This window comes from Lipotes vexillifer, unplaced genomic scaffold (assembly GCF_000442215.2).
Source record: "Lipotes vexillifer unplaced genomic scaffold, Lipotes_vexillifer_v1.1 scaffold393, whole genome shotgun sequence".
Classification (NCBI taxonomy): Eukaryota; Metazoa; Chordata; class Mammalia; order Artiodactyla; family Lipotidae; genus Lipotes; species Lipotes vexillifer.
The window spans coordinates 974347-992229 of NW_006774564.1; the positions used below are offsets into that span (position 1 = coordinate 974347).

Genomic DNA, 17883 nt, shown 5'->3' on the forward strand with positions numbered 1-17883 from the left:
TATAGCAACAGAAAGCAGATGGATGATTGCCTGGGGACTGGGGTAGAGGAGTATGGCGTGGGGTAAATAGAGGGGGAGCAGGGAAGGACAGGAAGAAGAGATCACAAAAGACCATGAATAATATTTTGTGAGTGATGAATATGTTTGTTACTTTGACTGTAGTAACGGTTATTTCATTTTATTCTTTTAGGTAGCTACTGCATGTGGTCGGTATTCTTTTCCTATTGCTGTCACAACTTAGCATCTTTTCTTAAATTTTTGAATTTTATTTTATCTTTTTATACAGCAGGTTCTTATTGGTGATCGATTTTATACACATCAGTGTATACATGTCAATCCCAATCGCCCAATTCATCACACCACCACACCCACCCACCCGTGACTTTTCCCCCTTGGTGTCCATCTGTTTGTTCTCTATATATGTGTCTCAATTTCTGCCCTGAAAACTGGTTCATCTGTGCCATTGTTATAGGTTCCACATATATGCATTAATATACGATATTTGTTTTTCTCTTTCTGACTTACTTCACTCTGTATGACAGTCTCTAGATCCATCCATGTCTCAACAAATGACCCAATTTCATTCACTTTTATGACTGAGTAATAGTCCATTGTATAAGATGTATACCACATCTTCTTTACCCATTCATCTGTCGATGGGCATTTAGGTTGCTTCCATGACCTGGCTATTGTAAATAGTGCTGCAGTGAACATTGGGATGCATGTGTCTTTTTGAATTGTGGTTTTCTCTGGGTATATGCCCAGTAGTGGGATTGCTGGATCATATGGTAATTCTATTTTTAGTTGTTTAAGGAACCTCCATACTGTTCTCCATAGTGGCTGTATCAATTCACATTCCCACCAACAGTGCAAGAGGGTTCGCTTTTCTCCACACCCTCTCCAGCATTTGTTGGTTGTAGATTTTCTGATGAAGCCAATTCTAACTGGTGTGAGGTGATACCTCATTGTAGTTTTGATTTGCATTTCTCTAATAATTAATGATGTTGAGCAGATTTTCATGTGCTTCTTGGCCATCTGTATGTCTTCTTTGGAGAAATGTCTATTTAGTTCTTCTGCCCATTTTTGGATTGGGTTGTTTTGTTTTTTTAATATTGAGCTGCATGAGCTGGTTATATATTTTGGAAATTAATTCTTTGTCCATTGATTCATTTGCAAATATTTTCTCCCATTCTGACGGTTGTCTTCTCATCTTGTTTGTGGTTTCCTTTGCTGTGCAAAAGCTTTTAAATTTCATTAGGTCCCTTCCCTCTTTGTAAAGCAATTATACCCCAATAAAGATGTTAAAAAAAAAAATTAAAAAAATATGCTTGCAATTTAAGTAAAAAAAAAAAAAATTTCATTAGGTCCCATTTGTTTATTTTTGTTTTTATTTCCATTACTGTAAGAGGTGGATCAAAAAAGATCTTGCTGTGATTTATGTCAAAGAGTGTTCTTCCTATGTTTTCCTCTAAGGGTTTTATAGTGTCCAGTCTTAGATTTAGGTTTCTAATCCATTTTGAGTTAATTTTTGTGTATGGTGTTAGGGAGCATTCTAACTTCATTCTTTTACATGTAGCTGCCCAGTTTTCCCAGCACCTTTTGTTGAAGAGACTGTCTTTTCTCCATTGTATATCCTTGCCTCCTTTGTCATAGATTAGTTGGCCATAGGTGTGTGGGTTTAAATCTAGGCTTTCTATCTTGTTCCATTGATCTATATTTCTGTTTTTGTGCCAGTACCATATTGTATTGATTACTGTAGCTTTGTAATATAGTCTGAAGTCAGGGAGTCTGATGCCTCCAGCTCCGTTTTATTCCCTCAAGACTGCTTTGGCTATTCAGAGTCTTTTGTGTCTCCATACACATTTTAAGATGTTTTGTTCTAGTTCCATGAAAAATGCCATTGGTAATTTGATAGGGATTGCGCTGAATCTGTAGATTGCTTTGGGTAGTATAGTCATTTTCACAATATTGATTCTTCCAATCCAAGAACATGGTATATCTCACCATCTGTTGGTATCATCTTTAATCTCTTTCATCAGTGTCTTATAGTTTTCTGCATACAGGTCTTTTTTCTCCCTAGGAAGGTTTATTCCTAAGTATTTTATTCTTTTTGTCACAATGGTAAATGGAAGTGTTTCCTTAATTTCCCTTTCAGATTTGTCATCATTAGTGTATAGGAATGCAAGAGACTTCTGTGCATTAATTTTGTATCCTGCAACTTTACCAAATTCATTGATTACCTCTAGTAGTTTTCTGGTGGCATCTTTAGGATTCTATATGTATAGTATCATGTCATCTGCAAACAGTGACAGTTTTACTTCTTCTTTTCCAATTTGTATTCCTTTTATTTCTTTTTCTTCTCTGATTGCCATAGCTAGGACTTCCAAAACTATGTTGGATAATAGTGGTGAGGGTGGACATCCTTGTCTATTTCCTGATCTTAGAAGAAATGCTTTCAGTTTTTCACCATTCAGAATGATGTTTGCTGTGGGTTTGTCGTATATGGCCTTTATTATGGTAAGGTAGGTTCCCTCTATGCCCATTTTCTGGAGAGTTTTTATCATAAATGGGTGTTGAATTTTGTCAAAAGCTTTTTCTGCATCTACTGAGATGATCATATGATTTTTATTCTCCAATTTGTTAATATGGTGTATCACATTGATTGAATTGTGTATGTTGAAGAATCCTTGCATCCCTGGGATAAATCCCACTTGATCATGGTGTATCATCCTTTTAATGTGTTGTTGGATTCTGCTTGCTATAATTTTGTTGAGGATTTTTGCATCTATATTCATTACTGATATTGGTCTGTAATTTTCTTTTTTGTAGTATCTTTGTCTGGTTTTTGTATCAGGGTGATGGTGGCCTCATTGAATGAGTTTGGGAGTCTTCCTTCCTCTACAATTTTTTGGAAGAGTTTGAAAAGGATGGGTGTTAGCTCTTCTCTATATGTTTGATAGAATTCACCTGTGAAGCCATCTTGTCCTGGACTTTTGGTTGTTGGAAGATTTTTAATCACAGTTTCAATTTCATTACTTGTGATTGGTCTGTTCATATTTTCTATTTCTTCCTGGTTCAGTCTTGGAAGGTTATAACTTTCTAAGAATTTGTCCATTTCTTCCAGGTTGTCCATTTTATTGGCATAGAGTTGCTTGTAGTAGTCTCTTAGGTTGCTTTGTATTTCTCCAGTGTTTGTTGTAACTTCTCCTTTTTCATTTCTGATTTTATTGATTTGAGTCCTCTTCCTCTTTTTCTTGATGAGTCTTGCTAATGGTTTATCAATTTTGTTTATCTTCTCAAAGAACCAGCTTTTAGTTTTATTGATCTTTGCTATTGTTTTCTTTGTTTCTATTTCATTTATTTCTGCTTTGATCTTTATGATTTCTTTCCTTCTGCTAACTTTGGGTTTTGTTTGTTCTTCTTTCTCTAGTTCCTTTAGGTGTAAGGTTGGACTGTTTGTTTGAGATTTTTCTTTTTCCTTGAGTTAGGTTTGTATATCTATAAACTTCCCTCTTAGAACTGCTTTTGCTGCATCCCATAGGTTTTGGATTGTCATGTTTTTATTGTCATTTGTCTCTAGGTATTTTTTGATTTCCTCTTTGATTTCTTCAGTGATATCTTGGTTATTTAGTAACAGTCCATTTGTTTGTGTATTTTATGTTTTTCTTCCCCCTGTAATTCATTTCCAATTTCATAGCATTGTGGTCATAAAAGATGCTTGATATTATTTCTATTTTCTTAAATTTATGGAGGCTGGATTTGTGACCCAAGATGTGATCTATCCTGGAGAATATTCCGTGCACACTTGAGAAGAAAATGTAATCTGCTGTTTTTGAATGGAATGTCCTATAAATATCAATTAAATCTATCTGGTCTATTGTGTCATTTAAAGCTTCTGTTTCCTTATTTATTTTCATTTTGTATGATCTGTCCATTGGTGTAAGTGCGGTGTTAAAGTCCCCCACTATTATTGTGTTACTGTCGATTTCCTCTAACAGTTGTTAGCAGTTTTCTTATGTATTGAGGTGTTCCTATGTTGGGTGCATATATATTTATAATTGCTATATCTCCTTCTCGGATTGATCCCTTGATCATTATGTAGTGTCCTTCCTTGTCTCTTGTAACATTCATTATTTTAAAGTCTATTTTATGTGATATGAGTATTGCTACTCCAGCTCTCTTTTGATTTCCGTTTGCATGGAATATCTTTTTCCATCCCCTCACTTTCAGTCTGTATGTGTCCCTATGTCTGAAGTGGGTCTCTTGTAGACAGCATATATTTGGGCCTTGTTTTTGTATCCAGTCAGCAAGCCTGTTTCTTTTGGCTGGAGTATTTAATCCATTCATGTTTAAGGTAATTATCAATATGTATGTTCCTATGACCATTTTCTTAATTGTTTTGGGTTTGTTTTTGTAGGTCCTTTTCTTCTCTTGTGTTTCCCACTTAGAGAAGTTCCTTTAACATTTGTTGTAGAGCTGGTTTGGTGGTGCTGAATTATCTTAGATTTTGCTTGTCTGTAAAGCTTTTGATTTCTCCATCAAATCTGAATGAGATCCTTGCCAGGTAGAGTAATCTTGGTTGTAGGTTTTTCCCTTTCATCACTTTAAGTATATCATGTCACTCCCTTCTGGCTTGTAGTTTCTGCTGATAAATAATCTGTTAACCTTATGGGTGTTCCCTTGTATGTTATTTGTTGTTTATCTCTTGCTGCTTTCAAGCATTTTTCTTTGTCTTTAATTTTTGCCAAGTTGATTACTATGTGTGTCAGCGTGTTTCTCCTTGGGTTTATCCTGTATTGGACTTGCTGTGCCTCCTGGACTTGGGTGGCTATTTCTTTTCCTATGTTAGGGAAGTTTTTGACTATAATCTCTTCAAATGTTTTCTCTGATCCTTTCTCTCCTCTTCTCCTTCTGGGGCCCCTATGATGCGAATGTTGTTGCGTTTAATGCTGTCCCAGAGGTCTCTTATGCTATCTTCATTTCTTTTCATTCTTTTTTCTTTATTCTGTTTCTCAGCAGTGAATTCCACCATTCTGTCTTCCAGGTCACTTATCCATTCTTCTGACTCAGTTATTCTGTTATTGATTCCTTCTAGTGTAGTTTTCATTTCAGTTATTTTATTATTCATCTCTGTTTGTTTGTTCTTTAATTCTTCTATGTCTTTGTTAAACATTTCTTGCATCTTCTCGATCTTTGCCTCCATTCTTTTTCCGAGGTCCTGGATCATCTTCACTATCATTATTCTGAATTCTTTTTTTTTTTTTTTTAACATCTTTATTGGGGTATAATTGCTTTACAATGGTGTGTTAGTTTCTGCTTTATAACAGAGTGAGTCAGTTATACATATATATATGTTCCCATATCTCTTCCCTCTTTGTCTCCCTCCCTCCCACCCTCCCTATCCCACCCCTCCAGACAGCCACAAAGAACCGAGCCGGTTTCCCTGTGCCATGTGGCTGCTTCCCACTGGCTATCTACCTTACGTTTGTTAGTATATATATGTCCATGTCTCTCTCTCGCCCTAACACACCTCACCCTTCCCCCTCCCCATATCCTCAAGTCTGTTCTTTTTCTGGAAGGTTGCCTATCTCTGCTTCATTTGGTTGTTTTTCTAGGGTTTTATCTTGTTCCTTCATCTGGTACATAGGCCTCTGCCTTTTCATCTTGTCTATCTTTCTGTGAATGTGGTTTTTGTTTCACAGGCTGCAGGATTGTAGTTATTCTTCCTTCTGCTGTCTTCCCTCTGGTAGATGAGGCTATATAATAGGCTTGTGCAGGTTTCCTGATGGGAGGTACTGGTGGTGGGTAGAGCTGACTGTTCCTCTTCAGTTTTTTTTTTAGAGGAAAATTTACAACTTTATTTATTTATTTATTTATTTGTTGTATTAAAGTATTGTTAATTTACAGTGTTTGTAATTATGGTTTTATGCATGTATACGTATGTTAAAAGGTCCTTCCTAATTTGCTCCTGTTCATCTCTCCAAATTCATAGCAATGTTCTTGGTCTTATACTTTAAAATCTAGCAAGTAACACTGAATACTTTTCTCCATGCTTCCTTCCTTACCTTTGCTCAGCAGTCCTTTGCTGGAATTTGCCCCTTTCTTTCCCTGTGACCCCTTAATTAGGTTAGCTACTAATCATCCTGAGGCTCAGCTCACTAGACTGTCATCTCCTTGAGGGATTCATCTTTGAATCCTCGAGGCCTAACACAGTACCTAATTACACTAAAAAAGTAAGATGGTTGAATGAACAAATGACTAGAACTTTGCTCATTAACTCTAAATTATCTTGTAGTGGAATGAACATGACACTGCAGAGTGAGGAGCTTTGGGCTTGAGATTTATTGTGCCATTAATCTAATCTTTTAGACATTGAAAATAACTGACCCAGAAGACTGGGCCAGATGCCTCCTAGAGTCACCTCATGTCCAATATCTTCAGATCCTGTGACAGCTGCTTCAGGACACTGTAATCTAATTGTCCACAGAGCACCAACTAATGAGGTGCCCACAAACCTGCAGATATCCCCACTGATTCTTTCCTTCACAGACAGGAAAAAGAACCTCTTTCTCCTTCTTGATTTTCCACTTAGACTTGCACCAAACTGAAGGAGAAAAGCCGCCCATTTTGTGAAGATCATTACTACTTTTACCATATGCAACAATGAACCCAGTTTTTACATAAATCAAGAGAGAACATCACATAAATCAAGAGAGAATTCCCCTTTCCTTTCTTCACTGTAGCTGGTCAGTTATTGAGTTTCCACCCCTTCCAACCCCACTGGAAAAACTGACACCCCTCTACAGTCAAAATCTGTGACTAATGTGGCCCTGTGAAGAAAGCCCCTGACGTCAGTTTCCAGGAAACCTCCATGACTGAACTGCAGTTAATTGCAGCACCTCCCACACCCAACGTGGAGGCCAGGGAGGAAGTTCACCCTTTATTAATTTTCCTCCAAACAAAGAGCTCAGGCCGATAAGCTGTCTCATGGATTTCTAGTTCAATCTCTTTTCTTTAACCCATACTTGCAGGTCATCTAATACAGTCTTGAAGGTAATCAAGCTTAGAAGTGGCTAAAGTTGGACAGAAGTTTCAAGAAACTACCAATTCTTGCTCTGCAGCCTTATCTGATCCAATTTTAGATTTGGAGCCACAGCAAGACAACTTTGGTGTTACACGGACTATTAGATTTATGAGATGTTAATAAATATTCCTCAAACAAACAAACAAAAACAAACAAAACCATAGGGAGTGAGAGGAATCCATGGTCAATAATTTTGGAAGTGAGATTAAATAAAAATAAAACATAAAATAATGAACAGTTTTTTTAATGAGTGACTTCCATGAAAACTGATATGTACTAATGTACATTGTGGGTGTCTAAGAGAAAAGTCTACTTATATAACTACAAACCTATTCATATATTACAGGCTACTTATTAACAGCTCAAAGAATATAGTGTTCCATGGAACACAGTTTGACAAACACTAGTAATGGATGCGGACAAGTTTAGTTTTGAATTCTAGCAGTGGTACATACCAGAAGTATGGCCCTAGGCAACTTCCTTAATCTCTCTAACTTTTCCAATTTCCTCATCTTTAAAATGGTGATACATTAATACATACCTCATAGGTTGTTCTGAGAGTTAAATGAGATAATATTTCCTGGATGGTTCAGTATCAGAGTGCCTGGTTCAGTGAAAACTGAGGAAAAGATCAAGTTCAGAGCTTCCCTAACAGTCAGTTCTTAAGGGTGACTGAAACTTCTGCTAGATTTTCAGGAATAAAATACATTAGGTGCCAGAACACCTTTTTAGTAATCCTTTGCTTGTTTCATTTTTTGTAAATATCTTTTTCAAAAAGTTTTGTGTGTTCTTGTGAAAAAATTTAAACCATAAAGAGAGTACAAAGAAGAAAACATAAAATCTTCTGAAACTCCACATCCCAGAGATAACCACCATTAACATTTTTGGTGAACATCTTTCCAGACATTTCTTGATATTTGCTAATTTACATAGATTTTCTAATTTACATAGAAGAACATGTAATGCTTTTACATCCAGCAAGGTAAGTATTGGCTTCCCATTTATTCCTACACAGAGTCTGTGGAGGTCTTTAATTCATCACTGGACAATATTGGGGTTATTATTAACATAAGTTTTTTTCTAAATAGGAAAGGAAATCTGTTCTCCATGAGGGCTCCCAAATTATGGCCGTCTTGACAAAATAAATTTAGATAAATGATATAGTTCACTGAATTCTGCAAAATGCCAAGCTCTTCATAAATAAATTTTATTTATAATCCTCATATCAACCTCGTAACTTAGGTGTCAATAGCCCCACTTTTCAAACAGGAAGTCCAAGACTAAGACAGCCTATGTAACTGGCACAAGATCACCCAGCTAATAATCAACAACAACAGGGCACAGGCCAAGGTCTTTCAGTCTCCCAAGCCTATTTTCCTTTCATTGTCCCAGGTTCTGAGTTCTTACCTCCCACTTCCCAACTCAACTCCCCCACTGCAATGTGATGAGCCTCCAGGAGGACTCCTTCCATCTTTCAGTTTGAACCCCTGTGAGCAGTGGCTGAGGTAGGATGTGGGTTTTGCTTTTCTGTCTATTCATGGAGTAATAAGTAGTTACAGGGGAAGGGGTGATACTAAAATTAAACCAAATCAAACCATCAACTTTCATGTATTAGTTTCCTCTCACCTCTCCGTCACTTTGTCAAAGGAATGTGTCTGTCATCTTATTCTTCCCTGAAACTGTGTTCCGGTGAAAATTTCCTTTCAAGGCTGTCCTCAAGGGAGAGGAATTGGTGATTTATAAAAGAGAAAAAGAAAGAAGAAGCAAAGAGAAGAGAAAAAATGAGGAAAAACAAATCCAGATAATCTTGGAGGTCTCATTTTCCTCCATTTGGGAGCTTAGGAAGATCATCACTCAGCAGAAAAATCATAGATGCTCCTAGCAGCTGAGCTGAGACAGGGACTTATATAACAAGGGCTCTCTGTAAATCAGGAACAGTTACATAAAACAGTTACCATTGTTCCAGAGTCAGTGGACTAGTGGCTCTCTTTCCTTAGCATAAAATATGTGGAATTTTGCTGTGGAGTGTCCCTGTCCTAGAGACCTGTCCATGGTGTGTTCAGGCAAGCTATGCCCATGGTGGACAAGGTTCTCTGTGGGATAATGAAAGCCGTTTCTGTGATATTCCTAACAAAATTTGGAATAGCCTGAATCTAGTCACAAGGAAACATCAGAAATACCAAAATGGAGAGACAGTCTAGAAAATACTTGCCCGTACTCTTCAAGAATATCAGCATCATGAAACACAAAGAAAGACTCAGGAACCGTTCCAGATAGGAGACTAGAGAGACGACAGTGAAAAACAATGTATGATCAGAGATTTCCCTTTGCTGTAAAATATATTAGTAGGCAATTGGTGGAATCTGAATAAAATATATAGAGTGGTAATAGTATTGTATCAGTGTTAAAATCTTGATTTTGATCATTGTAAAGTGGATACATAAGAGGATGTTTTCGTTTGTAGAAAATACACACTAAAACACTTAAGGGGAAAAGATATCATGTCAGCAATTACTCTCAAATGAGAAAGCTGGAGAAGGATAAAGAAAATGTGATAAAATGTTAATATTTCAGAAATCTGAATGAAGGGGGTTCAGAAATTCTTGGTATTGTTTTTGTAACTTTTCTGTAAGTACAAATTTTTGTCAAAATAAAAAGTAAAAAAAAAAAAGTTGAACATAAGTAAACGGTCTGAAGGATACCTATCTTGAAATCATTACGATTTAAGTCCCTCATGGTATAAATACTGTGATTCTACAATAACTCTGTTTAGAAGAATAAACCATGGGATAATTCTTTAAGGCCTCTATTTGTTCCTAATATAGAGTAAATATTAAGCCATGAGTTCAAATTTACTTGAACAAATTTTATAAGATGTGAGTTATCAAAATCATTCCTCACCTTTATTCTTCAAACTAGTTCTCCTGAAATATAAAATGTCAAACAAAAGTTTGACAAATTAAATAAATATTAAATACCTGATATGTTAGCATATTGATTTCAGATCATCTGGATTTATAGTTAAGTTGTATTTTCCTGTCTACCTATGTTAAAAATCACTGGAAACTTCTTTATGTGAACAAATAACACAGTTTAATGATGCCTATTTAAAAAGAAGTCTATAAGAAAAGCTGTATAGTGTAGTGTGGAGAAAAGAACATTTCACAGAGACTCAGGAAACATTCTAGATAACTAGTTAAGTAATTTTATGACTCTGGACAAGTCACCTACCTGAAAAATATACAGATTGGAACGTTATAATAGCAAAACAGGGCTCCCACTATGAGTTGGACAATTTATTTAAGCTTAAATAATCTCTAAGTTCCCTTTAAGTATCAACATTCTAACACTTGGAATATAGTGCATTTATTTTAAATGGTTGTGGAAATGTATCCTTGTGGCTGAACAACTTTTGGCCAGAGCTAGGATGTATTGTTGCTACTGCTTGGGTAGGAACTCTACTGTGAAATGGGAAATGAATAGAGGAATTGCCTCTATATCCCAACACAGAGATGGACAGCCTGAGGGCTCACCCACTGGCTTTGGAAAAATGTTATCTTTCTCTTTCAGAAGGCCTACTTCCAGACGGCCTTCCCAAACTGACCACCCAAGCACCAGTTGCAATCCTCTCCTCCTCTGTCCCAGCAGCCACCCTGGAGACCCACTCTGCAGAGCTGTCTAATGTCTCTGCATTAGACATTCAGTGCTCTGCACCTGCAGTGGCAGCTGGGTCCTGGAGGTTCCTGAAGGCAGGTGTCCAGTCTCTAGGCCCATGGTGATCCGCACACATTGGATGCTCACTTGGTACAGGAAGTACTGTAGGCTGACTAATTCAGGAACATAAACCAAACCACCATGACTAAATCAACACAGCATTTCCGGAAACAGAAGCTGAGAGAAAGAGAATGTCTGTAACCTTGCAAAAAGCTCCACCTTTCACTTAAATCTAGGGGGAAAACCTAGGTTGAAGAAGAGGAAATCTGACTCTCACCCTGATTTCAAGCCACATTCCATCAAGCCTGTCAAGTGGAGGTTTCAGGCATAGCTCCGTCCAGGGCTGGGCTTGGGACCCCCCTGGTTAGAGACCTTGCCTTCCACTTTCAGGTGTTGGGGTTCTAGAACCAAGTAGGAGAAATTTCCTACTTCCTGTGGTCCTGCAACCATAGTTTGTTATAGTCTAATCTCATTTTCTTACTCTCATTTCTAGCATGCCTGAGTGTTCACATTTCTTTGAGTTTGCATATACTGTGTCTTGTCTGAAATGCCATTACCCCCAGTCTCCATAGCAAACTCATCCTTCCTTGAAAATGAACCAAAGCAGTCACCTCTCCCAGGGAGTCTTTGGCACACTCCTGAACTCCTACATTTTGTGCACACACTTGCTCCATTATAGAAAAGATCACATTGTGTCATATTTGTGTATTGCTGTGTCTGTCCTTCATGTTACTCTACAAATGCTTTGAAATTGATAACCACATCAGTTATCCTTGGGTCTCCAGTGTTTAGCATATGCCTAGCTGCTGGCATGTTGCAAAGTAGGAGTGAGGAAGTTTAAACAGACCTCAGGTCCTAGTCTGAAGCCCTCTGCATGGTCAGAAGTCAACCTGAGGACATAAGAAACTAAAGACCAACAGAGTTTGAGGTTTCCAGTGTGTGTCTCTTGTCAATTACCAAATGCAAGGTCACTTAGATAGTAGTAGATGTAAAAGGCTGGGCTTTGAATCATTCCTTGCTGGTATAAAGGTGTCCAATCCTTTCATTTAAAGGTTAAATACTCTAACTGGCCCACACAGGAAACATCACAGGAAATCATGTTTCAGTTCAGCCTCTGCTCTAATTCAACCACAGTTTCAAAATATTGCAGATTCTGGTAGAGATTGAGAAAGCAAAACTTCTTTGTTTAGCCAGCAGCTAAGATTCTGCTTTTGCTCAGTTCTCTTCCAAAGCCCTTGCATACATATCTGATATTTCTTATCTCTCAAGGGAGTTCCTTAAGGGCAAGATTTTTTGTTGGACAAATATCTTCCTTCTACTTTTCCCCTTCCTGGCAGGTACAGTGCCTTGCCCTAGGAGGTACTTAACATCTGATTATTTTTTAAATTCAAAGAGCAATAGTCCCTGAGGTGCTTAGGGAATCTAGAGCCTTTTTCCCCATTCCCATGCCTCATTGTTAGGTGGGTGAGTGTGGTTCTAGGGGACTTTCCTCTCCATTCCCAGTAAGATCCTTGCAAATATTGGAAAGAGAAAGCTTTCATCTAGAGTTCTCTGTGGTAACCTTACCCCCAGTGACTATAGTGGTTACAGAAAGCCAGGACCAAAGCTTAGCTATCACTTTCTGAGTCCATAAGACCTCAGTTATTAGTTATGGGGCCTGAATTAGAAATCAGTGCAATATCAAGTTTGTTTTGCAAGTCATGCAAAGTTGGTGCATGTCATATTATATTTATCAATATTCTTGTTTTGAATACTAAGGATAATTTTATTTGGGGGAAATCTGAGGATCACAGTGGTCTTCCTGCCCTTTAAAAACAACCAATCTAAGCATCTCTTAGTGGTGTCTAGCTTTTACTTCTCGAAATACAGGTTCTGAGCATGTCCTGTGTCCTTGACTCTGAGCTGGGTATTGTGATTTATATCAGTCCTTCTGTTTAGTGTCTCTGAGGAATCACAGTGGGAGTCACTAACTTTACTTTTGAAAATTTCTCAGATGAAGAAGATCTGCATCTCCCAGCTACCTTTTAAAATAGCTATGACTGTTGGTTCTCTGCTCACATTAAAATCACAAGACAAATCTTCTGAAGGTCAGCACATGTAGGAAATCTCCCCAGCTTCATCTTGTACAGATGGCTCTGGTCAACAGAAATGACCAGACAGAGAAATTCAAGTTCTGAAGCAATTTAAGCACATAAATGCCCTGACCCAAAGAGATATCAGATAATGGGAATCCGGTTAATTGAAACTCCTTCCAGCTGCCTGATTGCCTTTTGAGGGTCACTAGAATCTTGTTCATAATTTTACTACCTGCAGTAAATATTTGTAAAAGTTTCAGGAAATTGTAGATACTAGAGAGGTATATAGAGACTCCTAAGAAGAGACCCTAGCCCACATAATATGGTTCAGGTCTCTGCTCTCAAACAAGATTAAAATATCACCATCTTACCTTTTGCAGGCTCTTTTCCTCAGTCCTTTAGGCAGAATCTGTGATTATCAATGAGGCGCCGAGACAAGTCTGGTAACACGGATGTCAGGGCTATTTGTGTAAAAGGAGAAGTGAAGGGGGAATAAATGTGATCACACTGTGATGACAGGAAGCCAGATGAGGAGACAGAGGAAGTGGGGTTGGTCCCGCCCTCTTTAGCCTTAAAGATACAATCCTTCCCCCGTGGCTTTTTAGAAGCTTACTCCACAACCCACCCAAATGTCTAAACCAGTTTCTCTGCAACTCAGGAAAATCTCGACGACCAAGTTGGTTCAGGCAGGAATCTGTGAGAACTGGTGGGTTCTGGGGAGATTTTGACATTGGTTTTTGTCTAGAAAAGGGTAGTGCTTCTCAATCAATGTGACATCTCAGAATTATCTGTGGATCTGTTCAAGAATAAGTAGGCCTGACCCCACCATACTTCTTCAGTCCCATTCAGGTAGACAGACTGGAGTGGAACCCAAGAATCAATATTTTAAGAAGTTTTCTAGGACTGAGACTTAGGAATGTCTCTTAAGCCACTCTACCTTCTCTCCACCCTCCCTCCAACTACCTTCCAGAAGACCTGTAGTCTCCAGTTTGATTGGGTCACTATTTTAAGATTTCCACGTCTCAAAAGCTGGACTGTCCTTATGTAAGGGTACTGTCAGGAGGAAACTCCAAGGCACAATCCAGCAGGCACTAGTAGAAATGATTTGGTTAGTAGAGGGAGCTCCAGGTTTAGAGTCCCAACATCTGGGTTTCAGTCTCAGCTTTATTTCTGTTAGCTGTGAGATACTGAGAAACTCTCAACCTCTCAGCTTCAGTTTATTAATAGTAACATCCAATAATAATTCTACTATCTTCCTTTGCCCTGAGACATTAAGATTCTGGAATAACTTCTGGCCAGGGTTGGCTCATGGGGAAAGCTGAGTTAAACAAAGAAGAAAATGTTCTTTACTGCAAACTGTGCTGTGTCAGTCCTTAATATTCTCTTAACATTCCCTAAATATGTAGCTTTTCCCAAACTTGTTAGATCATAAAACAGTGTGTGTGTGTGTGTGTGTGTGTGTGTGTGTGTGTGTGTGTTTGGTATTTCTCAGGGAACAATTTTTCACTGTAACTATACTTCAGGAAATGCTGTTATAAACTCTCCTCTCTTCAGCTGGCCTCACTCTGAGAAATCACTGCCCCTCACCCGAGGCTGTTGTCACACTGACAGGCCGGTGAAGTGGAGTAATTGAGGAAAGACTTCTTGATGAGTTTGATTACTATCCTCTGTGTCAAAGATTCACATCTCTATGTGCAACCTGGTCTCTCACTTGAGTGCCACACAGGCACCTCAAGTACAGTATCCAAAATTCAGCTTAGTAAACTCAGCTTCCTCTCACTCAGCCTGATTTCCACCCCCTCACCCCCATTACCATCTCAGGGAAAGCTTGACTAAACTCTCAGTTGCCCAAGTCAGATTCAAAGCATCCTTTTAGCCTACTCTTTCTCCCACACTACCACATATTATTGCTAAAAAATGATTAAAGCAGACAATTTTGGTGATAGAAGCAAATTTTATTTAACACTTCTTGAAGTAGACAGTCTCCATTCAGAGAACTGCAAAGTGGGGCAGAAAGCAGGAAGCTTTTATAGAATAGAAAATAAAGAGCAAAGAAGAGAAAAATATCTGGTTGACTGTGGCCACATAGTCAAACTTGCTTGGGGTGAGAAGGAACAAGGAAATAAGTATAGAGCCTAGAGTTGATGTGTTGACCAGTCAAGCAAAGCATTTACAAGGACACAAAAGTTATAAAAAATTTCATTTTGCTGACATGACACCTGGGGCAGGAGCAGCTCCATCCTGGGCCTAAAGAGTTATGTCAATGTCATCAACCACAAAGTGTTTTAAATTATACCTTTGCCTAAATGTTTTTCAAATCAGGCTACTTCTTATCACTCCAGGGCCATTACACTAATCCTTATCTCTCTCCTGTGTCACTGGATACCAGCCTCCTTCAAGATCAGCTTAGATGTTGTCTGCCTCAGTCCTGAAGAGCGCTTTTAAAAATGCATATTTAATCATGTCACTCCTCACTTTAAAACTCTTCAATGGGACAGACTCTGGGAGGGCTCACGCCAAGGAGTACATCCCAGAAGTTCTGCTGCCAGTGTCCTTGTCCCCACAGTGAAACAGAGCCACTCCTGGACTCTACAGGAAACCCTCCAACACTAGCAGCCATTTCAGGGGAAATGTAAGCAATCTGTCCTGTTCCTCTGATCTTAGCCTGGAGTTCTGGTGTCTGCAAGCACTTCTCACCTCTCAGAAAGCTGCCCGTCCAAGAGCAGAGGAAGCGAGAGGATGTGTGTGCACCGGTCCACATGGGGAAGCAGTAAGGACAGAGCCTGGAACCACCTCCTTGTTCTCCCTCCAGAGAAACAAGGAAAACGAGAACTAGCAAGAGCTTGACAAACGCCTGGCTTTGAATTGCAGACCATTCACCTGTCTATTGCTTCATTCCTGGAAATTTCACTGCAACTAAGTAAGGAAAAAAAATACCTGAAAGAAAGAAAGCAAAGAACAATATACCCAAGAAATCCTAAAGAACACCGTGTGGATGAAAGGCTCTTGGTGCTCCAGCCAGGAGTCAGTGCTGTGCCTCTCAGGTGGGAGAGCAAACTTCAGGACAGTGGTCTACAAGAAACCTCCCAGCTCCACATAATATCAAATGGCTAAAATCTCCCAGAGATCTCCATCTCAATGCCAAGACCCAGCTTCACTCAACGGCCAGCAAGCTACAGTGCTGGACACCCTATGCCAAACAACTAGCAAGATAGGAATACAGCCTCATCCATTAGCAGAGAGGCTGCCTAAAATCATAATAAGTACACAGACACCCCAAAACACACCACCAGACATGGACCAGCCCACCAGAAAGACAAAATCCAGACTCATCCACGAGAACACAGGCACTAGTCCCCTCCACCAGGAAACCTACACAACGCAATGAACCAACCTTAGCCACTTAGGACAGACAACAAAAACAAAGGGAACTAAGAAACTGCAACCTGAAAAAAGGAGATCCCCAAACACAGTAAGTTAAGCAAAATGAAAAGACAGAAAAACACACAGCTGATGAAGGAATAAGTTAAAAATCCACCAGACCTAACAAATGAAGAGAAAATAAGTAGTCTACCTGAAAAAGAATTCAGAATAATGATAGTAAAGATGATCCAAAATATTGAAAATAGAATAGAGAAAATGCAAGAAACATTTAACAAGGACCTAGAAGAACTAAAGATGAAACAAGCAATGATGAACAACACAATAAATGAAATTAAAAATACTCTAGAAGGGATCGATAGCAGAATAACTGAGGCAGAAGAGCGGATAAGTGACTTGGAAGATAAAATAGTGGAAATAACTACTGCAGAGCAGAATAAACAAAAAAGAATGTAAAGAACTGAGGACAGCCTTAGAGACCTCTGGGACAACATTAAACACACCAACATTCGAATTATAGGGGTCCCAGAAAAGAAGAGAAAAAGAAAGGGCCTGAGAAAATATTTGAAGAGATTATAGTTGAAAACATCCCTAATATGGGAAAGGAAATAGTTAATCAAGTCCAGGGAGCACAGAGAGTCCCATACAGGATAAATCCAAGGAGAAACACGCCAAGACACATATTAATCAAATTATCAAAAATTAAATACAAAGAAAGCATATTAAAAGCAGCAAGGGAAAAACAACAAATAACACACAAGGGAATCCCCATAAGGTTAACAGCTGATTTTTCAGCAGAAACTCTGCAAGCCAGAAGGGACTGGCAGGACATATTTAAACTGAGGAAAGAGAAAAACCTGCAACCAAGATTACTCTACCCAGCAAGGATCTCATTCAGATTTGATGGAGAAATTAAAAGCCTTACAGACAAGCTAAAGTTGAAAGAGTTCAGCACCATCAAACCAGCTTTACAAGAAATGCTAAAGGAACTTCTCTAGGCAAGAAACACAAGAGAAGGAAAAGACTTACAATAATGAACCCAAAACAATTTAGAAAATGGGAATAGGAACATACATATCGATAATTACCTTAAATGTAAATGGACTAAATGCTCCCACCAAAAAACACAGACTGGCTGAATGGATACAAAAACAAGAACCATATATATTCTGTCTATAAGAGACCCACTTCAGACCTAGGGACACATACAGACTGAAAGTGAGGGGATGGAAAAAGATATTCCATGCAAATGGAAATCAAAAGAAAGCTGGAGTAGCAATTCTCATATCAGATAAAATAGACTTTAAAATAAAGACTATTAGAAGAGACAAAGAAGGACACTACATAATGATCAAGGGATCGATCCAAGAAGAAGATATAACAATTGTAAATATTTATGCACTCAACATAGGAGCACCTCAATACATAAGGCATATACTAACAGCCATAGAAAGGGAAATCGACAGCAACATATTTATAGAACGGGATTTTAACACCCCACTTTCACCAATGGACAGATCATCCAAAATGAAAATAAATAAGGACACACAAGCTTTAAATGATACATTAAACAAGATGGACTTAATTGATATTTATAGGACACTCCATCCAAAAACAACAGAATACACA

At 38.4% G+C, this 17883-nt stretch overlaps 1 protein-coding gene across 1 annotated transcript in view; it reads right to left on the minus strand.

Annotated features, from left to right (window-relative positions):
* CD53 (CD53 molecule) overlaps positions 1-13342 on the minus strand; it is a 32162-nt gene extending 18820 nt beyond the window's left edge. The window contains exon 1 of the mRNA XM_007449286.1: positions 13245-13342. The gene's annotated coding sequence lies outside the window, so the exon portion shown is untranslated. The remainder of the gene's footprint in view (positions 1-13244) is intronic.
* Positions 13343-17883: the final 4541 nt, after the last annotated feature.